This window comes from Spermophilus citellus, assembly GCF_964194105.1.
Source record: "Spermophilus citellus genome assembly, chromosome: 10".
Classification (NCBI taxonomy): domain Eukaryota; kingdom Metazoa; phylum Chordata; class Mammalia; order Rodentia; family Sciuridae; genus Spermophilus; species Spermophilus citellus.
Genome location: NC_138197.1, coordinates 8337092 through 8356761, shown reverse-complemented (window position 1 = coordinate 8356761; position 19670 = coordinate 8337092). Strand labels below are relative to the sequence as shown.

General features: G+C 35.2%; 1 pseudogene across 1 annotated transcript in view; it reads left to right on the top strand.

The window, feature by feature from the left end:
• Positions 1-997: 997 nt before the first annotated feature.
• LOC308659016 (transcription factor JunD-like) overlaps positions 998-19670 on the top strand; it is a 38394-nt pseudogene continuing 19721 nt past the window's right edge. The window contains exon 1 of the transcript in view: positions 998-1064. The product of the transcript in view is annotated as a transcription factor JunD-like (transcript). The remainder of the gene's footprint in view (positions 1065-19670) is intronic.

The window sequence follows — 19670 nt, the reverse complement described above, 5'->3', positions numbered from 1 at the left end:
TAAAGTCATCTTCCACGGCCAACAACACAGTCAGGATGAAGGGATGTGGCTGAATCAGCCTCTGTCTTCTCAATGCAGGGAAGATGGACACAATCAGGCCTGTGTGGGTTGCTGATCCCGGGCTCCTAGTGTATATACACCTTTATGTCTTGTGAAAATGTCACAGAAAGGTGGGCAGCCTCCATCTCATTATAACCCTTGGAAACAACTGTTAGGACAAAGTGGTTGCCAAGGCAGTGACCTCATTCACTTCCCTGAGGAAGTGACCTCACCTCACTTCCTTGGTGATGGAACTCTCTGAACTTGGGATCCAGGAGGCGAGGCACCCAGAGGCACTTCCAGTCCCAGAGAGCTCACTTGTTTATCTGTACCAAGGCCAGAGTCATTCTTTCTTGGCACCTAGTGATATGTGGATAGCCAAATGCCTTGAATGGTCTGAACAGGGGCCTTTCCTGAGAAAGAAGTGTTAGCTCCTTGCTGGCTCCTGACAACTACACAGAGATGGCCAAGGCGACCAGAACTGAGACAGGACAGGCCACTGCTGGGGAACATATTTTCACCCACCAGTCAGAGGACAGAGTGGATAGATGCAGACCAAATACAGGGGTGGTTTGTGTGTCTTAGTGGGTGTGTGTTTCAATTGGTCGTTTTGGCTCATGTTCTGAGAACATGAAGGAAAAACGTTTTTGTTGTTGTTGGTGGTGGTGGTGTTGGTTGGAAATGGACTGTTAACTAGTGAGTCTTTCTATGTCAGTGGATCCCACTGGGTTTGGGGTCAAAGAGAGTCGAGAGTAGAATGCAGCCGTGAATGTGTCCTGTCTCCTGGAAATCTTTGCAGGACTCCTCAGGGCCAATTGATGAATGGATTGCTGCTTGCCTTGCAGATGGGCAACACCTACCAAGATCCTAAGTTCTTGTATTCTTCCTGAATTTTGGCCACTCTCTGAAAGGGTTTGTTTTTGTGTCCAAGATGGGTACCACCTTCAAGCTCTGTGACATGGCCATGGACTGGATTGCTGATGGAACGCCAAGCATCTCAGAAAAGTCCAAAATTAGCATGACTGGTAAGGATCTCTCTGGAGAATCCCTGCTTGGATAGATAGCCACCCAAGTTGCATGGTTAGGAGCTGTCAGTTGCCACGTTGTTCAATGAAAAAAAAAGTTTTTCTCCAGGCTTCTTTCCTCCGTATTGTTCTGTTCCCCTGAATGGCAGGGAGGGGTTTGCCTAAGGGCACTCCTTTGGGAATCCTCAAGATAACAGTTTCAAATGGAAATAAATAGGCCCCATCTGTGCCTTTTAGGTAAAGTGCTTTGTAAAAGCTGTGTCTAAATCAGACTCTTGGCCCTGTGTGTGGCTGTGAATGACATTCCCAGCACCCAGGAAACTAAAGAAAAATCCCCTGTGCCCATCCAAATCTAAAAGGATGAAAAAGAAGTGTAATATTGGATGAAGTCTCTTGCCTTCCTCTGGTCAGGCTCCTGGCCCCTATGAAGTAAGAACAGGGATCCTCTGGGTCACATGAGTTGCTGCAAGCCCTCCAGTAACTAGCACACAGGTGTTTGGGTTTTCTCATGAGTCCAGTACACATAAAGAATCTACCCCTGGCAGGCAGGAGGCCTCGAATTTGAGAAGCAGAGCAGTATTAACTACAGGCCCATTTTCTCTATCCTGTTTCTCAGGAAGGGTGTCCAGGCCACCATGACATGCGGCATATGATGGGCATGAGAGCTTACTTTGCACACCATCTTAGACTGCTCCCCCTGTAGAAGCCCCCAGCCAGAATGTTATGATGAGTGTCTGTATGGAAGAAGATGAGGGCCATGTGGGAGTGTTTTTGTTAGAATAGTGGTCTTTGGTGTGGTGGTTGGAAAAGATGACTGGGTCCACCTCAGCTTGAACTCCGGTGTGATACCATTAGAGTCTGAGTTCTGGAACTGATCTCAGAGAAGTCTTGCCATGAATTGTGTTGGGATTTTACAAGGCCAGGCATTAGAGGAGCCTTTGGAAACTTAGATCTAGCCCGAGGGTGGCTTTCTCCACAGCACTGGGAATCTCAGACAGGATTTCACATGATTTTGCTGTTAAAGCCTTTTCAGCTATACTTGAGAGCCAAAACTCACATGAACCTCATATTTTAGACCCCAATGGGCCTGGATTCCTGTGACCATTCGCCACTCCTTGAAAAGCCCTGCCTGCATGCGATCTCCAGAGCTTTTACTGAAAGGAGATTCCTCAACACTTAATGGCTCCTGAATGAATCAAAACCCACAGTGCCAACTTCTTCATTCTTGCAATATGGCTAGGCCAATACCATGAAGGTTTTGAGAATCCCATGACCAGAAATCCCTGGACAACCTTTAGATCTCCTGATGCTCATCATGACTGAACCAGCCAGTGCTGTTTTTGACTGAGTGGAATTCATGACCATGGTGAAGAACAGAGATGCCAGTGAGTAGGAGCCAGCAGGGAACTGGGCCTGGAGCAATGGAGTGCAGGTGTGTGACCAACATGTGTGGTGGGCCCCTGTGGTTCTGTCATTGGCTTCCAAATGACATGTGACTGACAAGGTGCAGCCAGCAGACCCTAAAATATAAAGGCATGTTGTTGTGGGCAGAGGATCTGGTGCGATGCTCAGAATCAAGTTGCTATGCTCAAGTGGGAAAGATATATGGGGTAGCAGCCCAGTTTGTGTTTTTTCCTTCAGACCCTGACTCACCCCATGTGACAGAGCTCCCTCCAGCACTGTGTCCCGGTTGACCTTTATGTATTTCAAAAGCAAAGACCAATTTTCCAGGGAAGCTGCAAGAAATGCCATTAAAACTGGAGGGTGAGCCAAAGGCTTCACAATCCACCCAGGGAGACAGTCATACCCCAATGGCCACAGTTACCTACAAAGAGAGGATTCAGCTCTGCTGCCTCCTGTTTGTATTGGAAAATAGGAAACCATGTCCTCCTGTTCACAGAGACTGAGACCAAGCTTTCATGGTCTCACTGCAAAGGAAACTAAAGCACAAAGCTATATTTCTAGTGCACAAATGTCAGAGGCAGATAGTCAAGAAGTCATTAGGCCAGCAAAGTTGCATGTTTGTGGAATGTTTACCCTGTCCCCTACTTTTGGGATCTCTTCTGCAACACCCAAGTTTGTGAGCTCCTCAGAATTTCCAATTCCAGATATGTATTCACAGAATTTTTTCCTCTTCTCCTCTCATTGTGTCTTATTTGGGGTGATAGTAATGTCAAGGCATTGTGGTGGATGACAGTGGAAGATTTTTATGTGGCACGTGTTCGCATACATATTAGACTCATTTTCTGTTTTGCCATTTGAAATATTGAATCTCTGACACTAACCCATAACCTGCTGGACTCTGACTACTTATCGTAACATCGATGAAAATAATCCTAAAGGAATAGAAGTAGAAGCATTTGATAGGAGGCTTCTTGTATACTTGGACTTGCCTTTTGCTTCATCAGAGATACATATTATAAAACCTGTCACACATTTTTCTCCTTTTATTTCTCCATGAATTTTCAAACTTAACAAATTTGTAACTTCCTGACTCCCTGTCTCTGTCGCCTGGGTCACAATATATATTTGTATATACACATAGATAATCCTACTGCCATCACAGGTATATTCTTGAGAGTATTCTGATGTTGGAAAATACAAAGTTCATGAAGAGATCACTGCCCCCCAATACACTGAGGTAACTGAAAATTCAAGCTGTGGTGAGCTTATACTTCAACAAGTTTATACATGAAACAATGTAGAGGAAAATGAATAATTTGGGTACATATGTGAAGGATATATATCCCCTTATGAATTTCGATTGGCATACGTACTATTACATTTTAATATATTAAATATATACTATGGATTTGCAAACATGAAATATACGAGTCATATACTTATACTACCTTGATTCTTTCATGTCCATCTGTGTGGATTCATAATCAACTTTTCACAAGATATTTCTCAGAAATATTCATTTTCTTGACATACATATTCATTTCTGAATACTCAAAATGAACTTCAGTGAATATTGATTACTAACCCTAATATTTCTACAGTAAGTGACCCAGTTGAACATCAATGAAAGTATATTCATATGGGACGATGTGTATTTTGAAGTAAATTTTCATTCAAAATTCTTAAATTCCTATTTCTTCAGAAATGATACATCGTAGGATGTATCATTTCATCCAGTATTCACAAATTGATATGCATATGATTCACTTACATTCACTCCCTGTATCATAACCCATGTATTTCCCCATGTTGCTTTACTTGCTTTTTCATGAGATTTCTTTTAGAACACATTACTTTTGAATCCCATCATCATTTTCAAAGCAAAACTCAAACACAGTTTGGTATAATTAGTAACCCTAATATTACCTCCAGATATATAACTACTTGGAGTGAATATTTGATTGTGAATGTCAGATTTCATGTATTTTTAAAAATAACAATTCAATCCATTATTTAAAATAGTAACCTGTTATATTTTTTATTCACCATATGGTCTATTCATGAATCATCTCTATATACATAGACCCAGGGTACACCTATTTTTATCCCCAAACTCTAAATGATAGGGTTTCAAAACATGCTCCCAGAAATGGTGGAAGAAATACGCATGTCACCTGCTCCATGTATTCCTTTCATCACATCATCTTCTGGACCCAAAATGCAAAACTCACACTTATCTTATGATTCTTCCAAAGCCTAATTTTAATGAGAGCATGGATTACTAAAATCATCTACACCTGTGTTGCCTATTGTTTTCAAATTTCAATCCTGTGGTGAGTATACACTTGTTTCTTCCTAGGATAGTGTATTCCACCACCCCCCTGTTGAAAATATCCCTGATCTTATCACTCATGTTGTACTTTGCCCGATCTCCTAACATCCCTATTGGTATCTATTTCCCCAAGTGTCTTGTTGTGACTGACCCTTCATGTGTGCTGACATTCCCATTTACACTCTAATAGAAATTCATTCGATTGCAAAAAGGGCCTTTTGCCCAAATCCTAAACTCACTCTTCTTCCTTACCCTACACTGGAATCCTGCCTACTATCTCAATTTCACTGGAAGTCCTCTTTTACGTTCAGTAGCCCCAGGTACAAGATCTTATGCCATTGTATATAGATTTAGAGGATTCACTTCTGCAGAACATAATTCAAAACTACATATCCAAATCAAGGGCCCAACAAGATTGTGTGCTTCAGATCTTACCTAGTTTTCTATTTTCATACTTACATTTCACCTTACATTCTTATAAATAACCCAGTTGCCCAATACTGGTATTCATCCAGCAGAATGACTCCTAACCCAACTCGAACCTGATATGACCCTTAACCAGACTCTGTTCCCTCAATCTATTTTCACATAACAGCAGGTCCTGAGTTGATCTTGCCATACAGGTATGTAGGGAATTCTCCAGCTGCTGAGAAGCTCAAAGGTTGATGCAGAAATGATCCCTTGAGCAAATGTATGCAGCTAGGTAGGACCTGTGAGGTCTAAAGTCATCTTCCATGGCCAACAACCCAGTCAGGATGAAGGGATGTGGCTGAATCAGCCTCTGTCTTCTCAATGCAGGGAAGATGGACACAATCAGGCCTGTGTGGGTTGCTGATCCCGGGCTCCTAGGGTATGTAGACTTTTATGTCTTGTGAAAATGTCACAGGAAGGTGGGGCAGCCTCCATCTCATGGGACCCTTGGAAACAACTGTTAGGACAAAGTGGTTGCCAAGGCAGTGACCTCATTCACTTCCTTGAAGGAAGTGACCTCACCTCACTTCCTTGGTGATGGAACTCTCTGAACTTGGGATCCAGGAGGCGAGGCACCCAGAGGCACTTCCAGTCCCAGAGAGCTCACTTGTTTATCTGTACCAAGGCCAGAGTCATTCTTTCTTGGCACCTAGTGATGTGTGGATAGCCAAATGCCTTGAATGGTCTGAGCAGGGGCATTTCCTGAGAAAGAAGTGTTGGCTCATTGCTGGCTCCTGACAACTACACCGAGATGGCCAAGGCGACCAGAGCTGAGACAGAACAGGCCACTGCTGGGGAACATATTTTCACCCACCAGTCAGAGGACAGAGTGGTTTTCATTAGATATTTCAAGAGTTTATACTTTAAAAGTTTATAAGCTTTTAACACTAAATATAATTATACCCTTAAAGTCACCTCCGTGTCTACAATTATGCATGTTCATGGCAAACATTTACTGAGTGCAGGTGAGTTAACTTTACAAATATTTAGAAGATGTGATGGAAAAATTGAACCATAGCATGTTTTCTTATTAACATAGCACTACAGTTTTAATTGTTTTCATAAATTAAGAAGGTATATAAAATGTCTGATGTCAAGCCGATTATAATCAGGTTTGGGGAACAAACTGGAGTCCAAAAATTATAATTAATTTTGAGTCCAAGTTCATTCTCTCTCTCTCTCTCTCTCTCTCTCTCTCTCTCTCTCTCTCTCTCTCTCTCTCTCTCACACACACACACACACACACACACAGACACATACACACACTGATATTTCACTTTTGAAGATCACATGGCTAATTCTGTAAGAATCAGTGAAATTGCGTAGAAGTCACCTTCCGTTGCTTCTTGAAAAATATATACTTATGATCTTGTATCTACCAAAAGTATAGGTGGTTTAGGCAGCTAAAATTGCATGATGCACATGTTTCTGTTGGATAAACTCTAAATAAATAACTGCAAGTAATTGATGTTAAAATTAGAAGTATTTCTTTTTATGTCTTAAATGTTCTTTTGAGTATTAATTGAAAGCAAGAGCAGTGTAAATATCAATGTGACTTTCTCTTCACTTTGAATTACATACAGTCTTAGGCAAATCTCTATTTTCTTGGAAAATGAGATTTTTCATAGCTAAAATAAATATTAAAAAGACCCTCCTTGCAGCTTTATTGAGAAAAGCACATGAGATTATGGACATGAAAGAAGCATGGCTAGGTTCATTAATATAAAGAATTATTATTTTCCCTTGGCCATTAAGTAAGTTTCTGGGAAAATATTTTCATTTATTCAGTGAGCATCTCAAGTGTTTAATATTTACCAGAGACTGAAAACTACCAAGGGGTAGCTGGAGTGGGGTATGAAAGTCCACTCAGCAAAAAATACTTAGAAGTAAGGACAGATGTACAATTCACTCAGAATAGGTATGAGAGTACAGTGGTCATGAAAAGCTTTTTGGAAGTGATCAGTTTCCAAATAAGTGGTGGTCTTTATGCTATGTAATGAGATATGCAGTAACAATAAGCAGAATCCAGGTGATAAGCCAAATATGGAGATTGATGGAGTGAGGTCACATGAAACCTACACAATTAAAGAGGCTAAATGAGTGAGATTGAGATTAATGTTTTCATGGGGTGCAAACTTTTAAAATAAAATTTACAAACCCATGTTTAATGAACATGATTTTTTTTCTTACTGTTTTTTTTAGGGGTGGGGGTGTTGGCACTGAAAATTCAATGCAGGTGCACTTTAACACAGAGCTATACCCCAGCCCTTTTCACTTTTTTATTTTGAAACAATGTCTCATTAAGTTACTGAAGTTTCCTCAGCCTCTCAAGTTGATGATATCACAGGCACACACCACTATTCTTGATCCACAATGCAGATTATTTAAATGTGAGGTCTTTTGGCAATTCTGGTAACTGAAATTTCTTAGCAAAAGAATATCTCTTTTAATGTTGAGTAATATTCCATTGGGTCTACATACCATAGTTTCTTTATCCATTCATCTATTGGAGGACATTGACATTGGTTCCAGAGTTTAGCTATTGTGAATTGTGCTGCTATAAACATTGATGTGGTTGTGTCACTGTAGTATGCTAATTTCAAGTCTTTTGGGTATAGTCTGAGTGGAATAGCTAGGTCAAATGGTGGTTCCATTCCAAGTTTTTAAAGTAATCTTCATACTGCTTTCCACAGTGGTTGCACCAATTTGCAGTGCCATTAGCAATGTATGAGTGTACCTTTTCCCCCACATCCTCATTAATACTTATTATTATTAATTATTATTATTATTGCTTGTATTCTTGATAATTGCATTCTGACTGGAATGTGATAAAATCTTAAAGTAGTTTTGAGTTGCATTTCTCTAATTTCTAGAGAAGTTGAACATTTATTCATATATTTGTTGATCAATTCTATGTCTTCTTCTGAGAAATGTCTGTTCAGTTCCTTAGCCAATTTATTGATTGGGTTATTTATTTTGGGGGTGTTAAGTTTTTTTGCATTCTTTATATACCCTGGAAATAAGTGCTCTATCTGATGTGTGTGTAGCAAAGTTGTTCTCCTACTCTATGGGCTCTCTCTTCACATTATGGATTGTTTCCTTTGCTGAGAAGAAGTTTTTAGTTTGAATTTATTCCATTTATTAACTCTTGATTTTATTTCTTGTGCTTTAGGAGTCTCCTTAAGGAAGTCAGTACCTAATCCAACATGATAAAGATTTGGGCCAACTTTTTCTTCTATTATGCGCAAGTCTAATTCCTAGGTCCTTGATCCACTTTGAGTTTTGTGCATGGTGAGAGATAGTGGTTTAATTTCATTTTGCTGCATTTGAATTTCCAGTTTTCCCAACACCATTTGTTGAAGATGCTATCTTTTCTCCAATGTATGTTTTCAGCTACTTTGTTTAGTATGAGATACCTGTACTTATGTGGGTTTGTGTCTGTGCCTTCTACTCTGTACTATTAGTCTACATGTCTATTTCAGTGCCAATATCATGCCATTTTGGAGTTTGAGAATACCATGTGAAAGCAAAGTAAACCAGTCCACCAAAACCAAAGCTTAATGTTTTCTCTGACAAGTGAATGCTGATTCATAGTGGTAGGTGAGGCATGGGAAGAATGGAGGAAGTTGGAGCAGAGGGAAAGAAGTGGAGGGGGAACTGGGACAGGAAAGATGGTGGAATGAGATGGATATCATTATCCTAGGTACATGCATGACTGCACATATGGTGCTACTCTAAATCATGCACAGAGAAATGAAAAATTGTGCTCCATTAGTGTACAATGAATTGAAATGCTTTCTGCTGTCATATATCCCTAATTAGAACAAATAAATAAAAATAATTAACCATAAACAAAAATAATAACTCATTTATTTTAATTTATGCCTATTTTGAATGTAAGTATCTTGAAAACTTATAAATTATTAGATATTTTCATTACTATAAGCGCACATGCTCTAATTTACTTCACCTAAAATGATTAAATTGGATTTTTCTTATTAGTATCCCTGTGATGTTAATACATGCATAGTTTTATTAGATATTATATATTGTGAACATCATATAATATTTTATTCTCCTGGTTGTTTTTAAAAAATAATTTTGAAAGATTGTTCCAATCCAGCAAATGATTTGACCAAAATTCACATATTTTTCTAATATAGCACTTTTAGACTATAAATGTTTGACTATTAACATTAATTGTTGTTATTAGCTTTACCCAAGGAAATAGGTTCTAAGACATATTAAAATTAATATGAACTATTTACACTTTTAAAAGGATACTATTCCTCTTTTTAATGGAAGGTTGTCAGTAAAGTCTTTTTATGATCCTTCGAAGACACGTTTTACCTATTTTTATTTAATAGCTGTCTTAATGGATAATCAGCAAAAGGATTGTCTTTGTGAAATTAAAATACTGTAAGAAATCCAAAAACTCTCATTGAAATTCAACAATAAAATGTTTAAACAATTTGGTTTTGTAGAAATGAAAGTGATGGATTCACTAGAATTGAAATGAACAAAAAACTTTGTCTTGTGTGGTTAAATCATGATATGGTTAACAGTCATTTAAGTAAACCCTAAGTATTTTGCTTGTTTGTTTAAAACATTGTGTGCCTTATAAAATTTTGACCTTTTAAATCAGGTTTATGACACTCAATGTAAATGAGTTCACAGATATTTTAAGAAATTGTCCCAATGTGGAATCATCAAGACTTTTGTATTTTAAGTCAAACTCTTTTCCCCTATCGGCAATTATCTGTCACTCAGAATGGTTTTGTTTTGTTGTCGTAGATGATATTGCTTACTTTTTTTTTGATCTCACCTTCCTCAACTGTCAAAGAAAACAAGGAAATATGCAATTGCTGAGGTCAAACATTGTATTATGAATGAAATATTAACTTGTCAAACACACCATAAAATCACAAAAGAAGAATTTACACTATTTTATAAACTGAATTTTCTTCTTCTAGCCTTTCATGGTAAATTAGTAACATTTTTTTTTTAATTTCAGCTTTTATTATTGTTCTTTTCATTTTAAAATTTCAATTTTCTTTAATTTCATTCAAAAAATGCTTTAATAGCATTTAAAATGCATTTTCTATTATTTGGCTTTAGTAATAGGGAAATTAAAAAGTTATTGAAATATTATATGGTTAAAATAAAATTTTATTAGAAATATTTTAAATAAATTTCATAATCATAATATTGGAAATGATTTGAGATTCAGTCACTCATTTTCTTGTCCTTCTTTAGGTAAATAATACTAAAAATCCTACAACAAAAAGAGGTGATAAAAGAGATTACAAGGCAGATTCAGTTACTTGTGAAAACAATACATTTATATATATGTGTATATACACATACAGATAACAATAACAAATTATTTCAAAATTAGGAGGCTGTAGTCCATGTTTTTAAAATATTTTCATAAGCATATTTTAATTCACAACATATAACTTTTCATCAGAATGATCTGTGATGGTTCATATTTCCTTTCTAAAAAGAAACAGTTTTTATATGAATGATAATAATCCAAACTGTTCCAAATATCTCAGGTATGGGTAAATAAATGAGCCATCCCTGATTATATTTTACCCCCTATATATTTGTATTTATTTTTAGAGTTATTTCTGCTTTATATATTTTGTAACCGACAATTCCTTTTCTGAGAGCTATAGTTTATTTAAGTGAAACATTATATTTTATTACAATTTTTTATGACCATTCAGAATTCTTGTCTTTCTATCAGCTGCCTTGGTTCTATGTTTCTTCCATGAAAAATCCTAAATCTTGTACTGATATTTTAGCAGTGAACCCAAATTATATAGGATACTCAAACATTCTTGGGCAAAGTAGTTTTATCTATTCGTTCAATGGCAAGACTGAAAAAAAATAGTGAATATGGTTTTCAAAAGGTAAAAAGAAATAAAAACATTTAAGTTCAGTTAAGGGCATAAAATGAAGAAACTTTTTTCCAAGTAAGAAAATTACTTGTCATAACTGTAATTTGAGTCTTATTCTATTTGACAGATATTTGGTCTATTATAGTTCTTATAAGCACAGTTTGACAGGTTGACAAACTTTTTCTCTTGGAGGGACTTTTTCTTTTATTAATTAGGTCATAAGAAAATCCTCTTTCCTTCCTTTTTTTCCTCCCTCATGTTGTGTATTTTTGTTATATTAATAGTAATTATTGTCACCATCTATTACAGTTAGATACACATGTAATTCTTTAAGTAGACTATACGAACCTAGGAGGAGTAAAGACTATTTTTTTCTTTTTTTTTTTTTAAGAGAGAGTGAGAGAGGGGGGAGAGAGAGAGAGAGAGAGAATTTTTAATATTTATTTCTTAGTTCTTGGCGGACACAACATCTTTGTTGGTATGTGGTGCTGAGGATCGAACCCGGGCGCACGCATGCCAGGCGAGCGCGCTACCGCTTGAGCCACATCCCCAGCCCTAAAGACTATTTTTTCATCTTTGCCTCCTTGATAATACCAAGCACACAATGTATGACATATTGTGGATATTCAAACACTGAATAATGACTATACTTTCTCTCAAAGGCAGTGCATATTAGCATCTCAAAAAAGAAAAGAAAAGAGTGAATTGCCTTGTACCTTTTACTCTAATGACTTTTTGCTTCTTTTGAACTTTTCTTCTATATATGACCTAAATTTCCCAGGATCTATATCAATTCATGGATCTTACAAACCCAAATTTCATTTTATTATCCTTAGGATGCTTTGCACCCTTTATACCTTTTAACGTGAGGTCATTAAATTTGAGTGAACGTGCAATGGTAAGTTTATACCAAAAGAATGACAATATTGGAACATGTGTGACTTAGACAGATTTGTTGTAAGGAATAGCAGAGCAGTATTTAATAAATGCCTACAAAAACAGGAAATGAAAGAAAATAGAAAAAAATGAAAAGTTTTACTCACAAGGTGACCTGGGAAAAGAGAGTCAGTGGGGGTGAAGATTTTGCTGGTTTAGTAATAAATAGGTATACATAAATAATTAGTTTGTGACAGTTTTAATGACAACCCAGCCATGGGAGAAGATAAATCTGCATATTGAAAGAAAGCAGTTGAAATGTTGCCTTGCAGAATGACAGAGGTAAAGAGGATGCATTTAAGGGGAGACAGGCAACTTGTCTAAATATGGTTAATATTAAATACAGGTGATTATAGCATTTGAAATTGAAATTAAAGATAATCTTGGATTCACTTATTTTTAAAATTACCAAATCCCCTCAGCTGCAAATTTCACCAGGTGCTGGTGCAGTTGGAACAACAAGCATATCCAATGATTTAAAAATAACATTCACGGGTGTCACCTGATGTCACTCCAGATAAGAAATGATGTTCCCAATCAGAGAGAACACTCCCTGGTATTCATCAAAGGACCTCCAAACCTGTGCTACATATTTATATCATGAATTTTAAAATAATCTTTGGGAACTTGAACATATTAAATGGATTAGGCTTTCTGAAAGTCATAAAAAGAAAAGGAACACTTTCATTTTGAAAATTGTATACAGAGTTCCTTTTAAATGACTGGGTTTAGAGAAAATAAAGATGGTTTGATTTTTTATTATCCAAAATACTATAAACTGGGTCAAATACTTGAATAGTATTCATGACTTCTTGTTTTTCAAAAAGATATTTAATATCTACAATTTCAGGATTCTCAAGTACATAGATTCTTAAATATATTGGTTCAGAGTTAGGGAAAGAAAAAAGTATTCATCAAGGCTCTCAGACAAGCATCATATTCAGTGTTCTGTTTGCATTTACTTTTCCCAGTTAAAGTTCTACAAGGAAAATATTTTATCTACTTCACAGAAAAGTAACTGAAGTCTTAAAAGCTAAGTTGATTTCCCAAGGTCTAGAAGAAACTCAACTTCTCTAGTAATTCAAGATTTTCTATTTACGTACCCAAATGTCTCTGTAAAGATTATTTCTCAATCCTTATTTGGATAAAAGTAATGGAATAAATTTTAAAATGCATTGGTATTACCCTCAATACCCTCCTCCACCATTTTACTGTATAATGTGTAAATAAAGCATCAAGATTCATAGCTAGTTACTATGTATTACTATGGATAAATTTAAAGATGGGTTTTCTTCAGGCATCTCTATAAATAATAATAATAATAATAATAATAATAATAATAATAATAATAAAAACTTCCTTGAAACATATTACACATTTTCTACTACATTCACTTCTCCTTAATCTGAATATGAATTAATGACTTAATGTAGAGTTCTACTCTTTGTGTTACCCAAATCCTTTGAGTAGTTTATGTATAGGCACTCTAATGTTATTAGACAATTCTGGGTGAAAAAGATATAATTTGGGGCTGGGGATGTGGCTCAAGCGGTAGCGCGCTCAACTGGCATGCGTGCGGCCCGGGTTCGATCCTCAGCACCACATACAGCACTACATACAAAGATGTTGTGTCCGCCGAGAACTAAAAAATAAATATTAAAAATTCTCTCTCTCTCTCTCTCTCTCTCTCTCTCTCTCTCTCTCTCTCTCTCAAAAAAAAAAAAGATATAATTTACAGGATCATAACAGAGAAAACACAAAACAGCATGTAGTAGCCGAATAAACATGAGGCATCCAGTAACATATCATATTTACTTTTATGATTTTAATAATTTTTTACCATCTCTCACTTCCAAAATTCATGAAGTGTGGGAAGAAAAAAAAGTAATTGAAATAAAATGGGTGATGGGAAAAGTGTATTATCTTATATTAGAGAAAAGTCTAGCATTGATGAAATTCTTCAAAATTCATGGTTTTGAAGAATGGGGACTTTAGCTGTATTAAGTTACAAGAAGCACCCATCAATTCATTACCATTTATGTGGCTCATAATTGCAGTCTGTTAAATGCTGTGGACCTAGGCTTTGGTCTTGTGGCATTTGGACCATCACCTCTGACATAATTTTTCTTTTTTATAATTGCTTTTATTTTTTGAATACATGATAGCAGAATGCATCACAATTCTTATTACACACATAGAACACAATTTTTCCTCTCTGTAATATAAAGTATGTTCATACCAATTCATGTCTTCACACATGTACTTTGGATAATGATGTCCATCACATTCCATCCCTGCCCCCTGCCTTCCCCCCACCCCCCTCTGCCCTATCTAGAGTTTGTCTATTCCTCCCATGTTCCCTGTCCCTACCCCACTATAAGTCAGTCATGTTATATCAGAGAAAACATTCAACATTTGTTTAATCTACTTAAGGACATCTAGGTTGATTCCACAGTTTAGCTATTGTGAATTGTGCTGCTATAAACATTGATGTGGATGAGTCCCTGTAGTATGCTGTTTTTAAATCCTTTAGGTATAGATGGAGGAGGGGGAGGGATAGCTGGGTCAAATGGTGGTTCGATTCCCAGTTTTCCAAAGAATCTCCATACTGCTTTCAATTTTGGCTGCACCAATTTGCAGTGCCACCAGCAATGTATGAGTGTGCCTTTTCCCCCACATCCTTGCCAACACTTATTATTGTTTGTCTTCATAATAGCTGCCATTCTGACTGGAGTGAGATGGTATCATAGAGTAGTTTTGATTTGAATTTCTCTGATTGCTAGAGATGATGAACAATTTTTCATATACTTCTTGATTGATTGAATAGTCTCTTTTAAGAAGTGTCTGTTCATGTCCTTGACCCATTTATTGATTGGGTTATTTGTGGGGGTTTTTGGTATTTTGTTTTTTGAGTCCTTTAAATGCCCTAGAAATTAGTGCTCCATCTGATGTTTGAGGGGTAAAAATTTGCTCCCAGGATTTAGGCTCTCTATTCACCTCACAGATTGTTTCTTTTACTGAGAAGAAATTTTTAGTTTGAGTCCATCCCATTTATTGATTCTTGGTTTTAATTCTTGGGCTATAGTAGTCTTATTAAGGAAGTTGGGGCCTAATCCACCATGAAGAAGATTAGGGCATACTTTTTCTTCTATTAATCATTTTTCATTAAATATCAAAAATAGATGTACTTTATCTCATTGATTAATAAATTAAGATAATAAACTACTAATGAATATATTAAAGGACACTTTTTTAGCATTTTAAAAACTGTCTTTCCTCAATTTGACATTGGTCCTGTCCCTTAATTTGTCTGTATTCTGTCCCTTAATTTGTCTGTATTTTTGTTGTGTCTCTTATAATAGGTCAATCAGTCCGCTCAATTTTTCTCCCATTTAGGCTATATGTTGAAAATATGTTTTCACAAGAAATGTTGTAAGGCTCAACATTACTGAGTCCCTATGTACCAATGTGCTAAATTTTCTTAGCCCATGAAAATAAAAGCATTAAAATATCAGACAAGGTACTGTGACATGATATAATAAAGTGAATTTGTACTTCCTTTTTTGATGAAGCAAGTAAAAGGTACAGAGAATCTTGCTTTCTTACTGAAAAAAAATGAAAAAAGTTAACTGCTAAAAAAGTGTAGAAAAATGGGAACTTACTTCAATTTATATTCTATTAAATAGTAGGGAGATTTTTATTTTGAATTTCCTTAGATCTAAGATGATCTCTTCTTTTTTTAATTCTATAACTCTTCAGACATGTAAGCTTTTTGGGAATGCATAGACTTATCATCTCTCCCATGGGTATGCTTTTATAGAGGGGCTAGAACCTTAAAGCAACAAAAGCTTGGTGGTTTGTTAACCTAAATTTTATTTGAGTTACTAGTAAGGGGAGATGATTATATTATGTGTGTGAACTGATGAAGTAGAAATCTGCAATTTATTTCTCATGAAATCATACAGTATATTTATTGGTTGGGTTCTGTTTATACTAGCATTTATATGTAATATTTTCCCATTTGGTACCAAGGATTGAACCCAGGGGCACTTAACCACTGAGCCACAATGCCAGCCCTTTTAATTTTTTTTTTTTATTTTGAGACAGGGTCTCAGTGAGTTGCTTAGGGGATCACTAAGTTACTGAAGCTGGCTTTGAACTAGCACTCCTCCTGCCTCAGACATCAGAGCTGCTGAGTACATGTGATTTTTAATGGAGTGGTCAAGCATAATTAATAAATTCTCTGTAAGAAAGAGTGAAAATAAAACAAAAAGGAAAATAGTGATGAGATGGTATAATTAGAACTTTTTTCTCAAAACTTACATAGATACATCTACTACTTAATTTATATTATTCCATTTCCCTAAAATAAATACATATAATTTAATTTAGAATTCATTATTTCTCAAGTAACATACTATATAACACTGATGAATGAACCAAGATTAACACTGACATATGTAAATTATTAAGTAAATTTTCATAGATAATTTAAATTATCTATGAAAACTATTAAACAAAATAGTTCATACAGAGAGGTGCATGTACACCTATCCATATATACCTTTACTTTAGACCCATAACATCAACAGAAAATAATGGGAATTATTGAGCAAACATTTTTTCATGCTTATTTGAATAAAGTCATAAAATAAACCTAGCAAACTTCATTAATATGGTGACAGAATTAAAATTAATATAGAAAAGTATTAGAAAATGTCATTATAAATTCATGCAAAACAGGGAGAGACAAAGTATGTGAGCACTTCACATCAAGCATATCTTAATCCATACACACATTAAGTTAAGTAGCATTCATTTAGACCTAAAAACAATTTTATTATAATTTGTAATTGAAAGTGGAATTGTTTTAGAAATTATTAGTACCAATTCACCTACATTTATGTATTAAATCTGTGGGAATTTTCCTGTGAATAGAAATAAATAGTTTTTCACTGCATGAAAATATTATACTGTTTAAAGCCAACATGATTTGTTGGCAGCTATTTAAAACAGTAAAACAGATAAATCACAAACATTTGGGGAATAAGTATTGGCCATTTAGTGTTATCTATGTCCCTAGAACTGTAATACTTCTGAATTATAGAAGACCGTCTTATTGCCTCAGTCTTCAGGAAAATAAGAAATGTTGCTTAAATACCATGATAATTATAGCAGGGAATTGAAAAAAAATAATTAAATGTAACGATCATAAATTATTATTCCATTTTAGATGATCATGTTGAAATCAATGATAAGAAATGACACTTACTTAAGCCTTCATATGATTTTTAGTAATGACCAATTTTTTTCTTCTTACAGAAATTTGTTTTATATTTGGAAATTAAGAATTCAGCTATGCATCTACAAATCAAACATTCAAGAGTGCTTCAATCAAATAAAAGGCTTTTTGTAGTTGATTACTACTTATAAATTTGGTCACTTTATAATCAAATCAAATTTACTTTATTTGTAATATAAAATAGTTTATTAAATAAGGCAATAGACTATGCAAAATGCAATGTATCATTTTCACAAATGATGTAAAAGTAGAAATTGTGCACCAGCTTATGTAGATAAGATGCTACTTGAAAGTGATTCACATTCCAGGCTTAGCTAAATCTGCTATTAGAACAATATTAAAAAATAGCTTAGAAATGAAAAAGAACATCTTCTGAAACTTCACAATTGTTTAAATGGTAATAAAAGATCTTAGGAATACATAAGCAAGGCATCAAACTATAATGATGCAACATTTCTGGTGCAGCAGGCTCTTCTATTTCCAGGACTTCATTCCTAGTGCAGAGGGCATTAGCCTTGTGTTTAAATCATGTCGTCACATCTTAACCTCTGAATGCTGCAGGCAGCCCCTTGAGATGATCCAGAGCCACCGTAGAGGAGATTGCAGAGGGCATTCCAAGGTAAGGTATATATAATCAGCTGGGTATTTTATACAAAAAGTGTGTGCATTTATACAGCTATGACAACTTTCCAAATCATAGGCATTCTGAATTACTACTGATAACAGAGAACTTTAACCTAGTTACCCTTACTGACTGTCTATGCAGCCTAGACTGTCTTACTTCAAGGTTGAAACTTACAAAAGATATGACTTTAAGCCTAAAAGCAATGATTGACTTGGCGATGATTGTTTAAAATGTAAGATTATTTTTATAAACCTTGAAGACCTAACTGCAATTTGAACATAAAGAACACAGAATGTGTGGAAAGTATAATATATTGAATTCCTAGTGATTATTTTGAATTACTAGTAAAAGGAATAATATGATCTCCAAATACAGAAAGAACTAGTGTTGCCCAACACTAAAATGCAAGCAACACATGTATTTGTATAATATAGAACGTTGTTTCCTAATCAGGGAGCCTTTAGACTTTAATTGTTTTGATTTTTATTTAGCTATTTACTTGTTTATTAGTAAAATGAAATGTATTAAGAAACTTTTCCACTACTAAATGTAATGCTCTAGGAAATAGACTTCTAAAATACACTGACCTTGTCATAACCTAAAATGTTCACTGCAAAACTATTCAATTCAAAGAAGAACTGCACTTGCAATGTCACAGTGCTACCAATAGGAATTTTAGGTAACTGTCACTTTAAAAGTAGCCATCAACTCTGCCTAAATATACATTATTTTTATATGAAAACCCTGGTATCTTCTTTCAACATATATTTCAAAGAGACCTAATATAGTGAATAAGCTTTAAAAGCAACTACATTTTCCTGTTATGCTACTGTGAAAGGAAATTGTAGTCATTAGTAAAATAAATAAATAAAATTGGTTATATGCTAGAGTGACCTTGATATTGATTTTTAAAAAAATATTCTTATAAACTGTGTGATACCAAAACAACTACTGTTTCAAACCTCACCTCCATGAAGAAACTATATTCCATTTTACAGTAAGAGAAAGAGTATATTGGCCAAGAACACTTTAGTAACTGGGATTTTAATGGAGGTAGAAACATGATAGTATAGTAATACAACTACTTAAAATTTGAGGCACATTGATTCTCTTAAATTCATCCTAAGCTTCATGGAATTTTGAATAAATGGGTGTGCTATGAAATAGTATCTTCACCTTGAAATATTAATAATTATATTAAAGATGGCTGAAATAAAAAATCATACTATGTTTGTTTAGTCACAGATTTTGACTGTTTTTTTTAATATATGCACTTGTTTTCCACACTTCTGAAACCCACTGGAAACCTATGTTTTCTAACAAAATACTAGTATATTTTTAAGATGTTGTCTTTAAGCTTGAGGCAATCTCAAGGTCGTTTTTAGTTCCTGAGATTTTAACTGAGAAAAGTGCCAATTAGTTTCAATTTTGTTGATGATATTCATGATGTAGTGTCTAACATAATATAATTTTTTGGAGGAAATTGGTGACATGATTCCTCAGGATATAGACAAAGACCAATCTGTGCAGTGTTTTATACTACCATCTCAATGTGCCATGGTCTATCAATGCTAACATATTGAAAACAGAAGTGAAGCCTCAATCCCTTTTATGTTTGTCTCTGTCATGT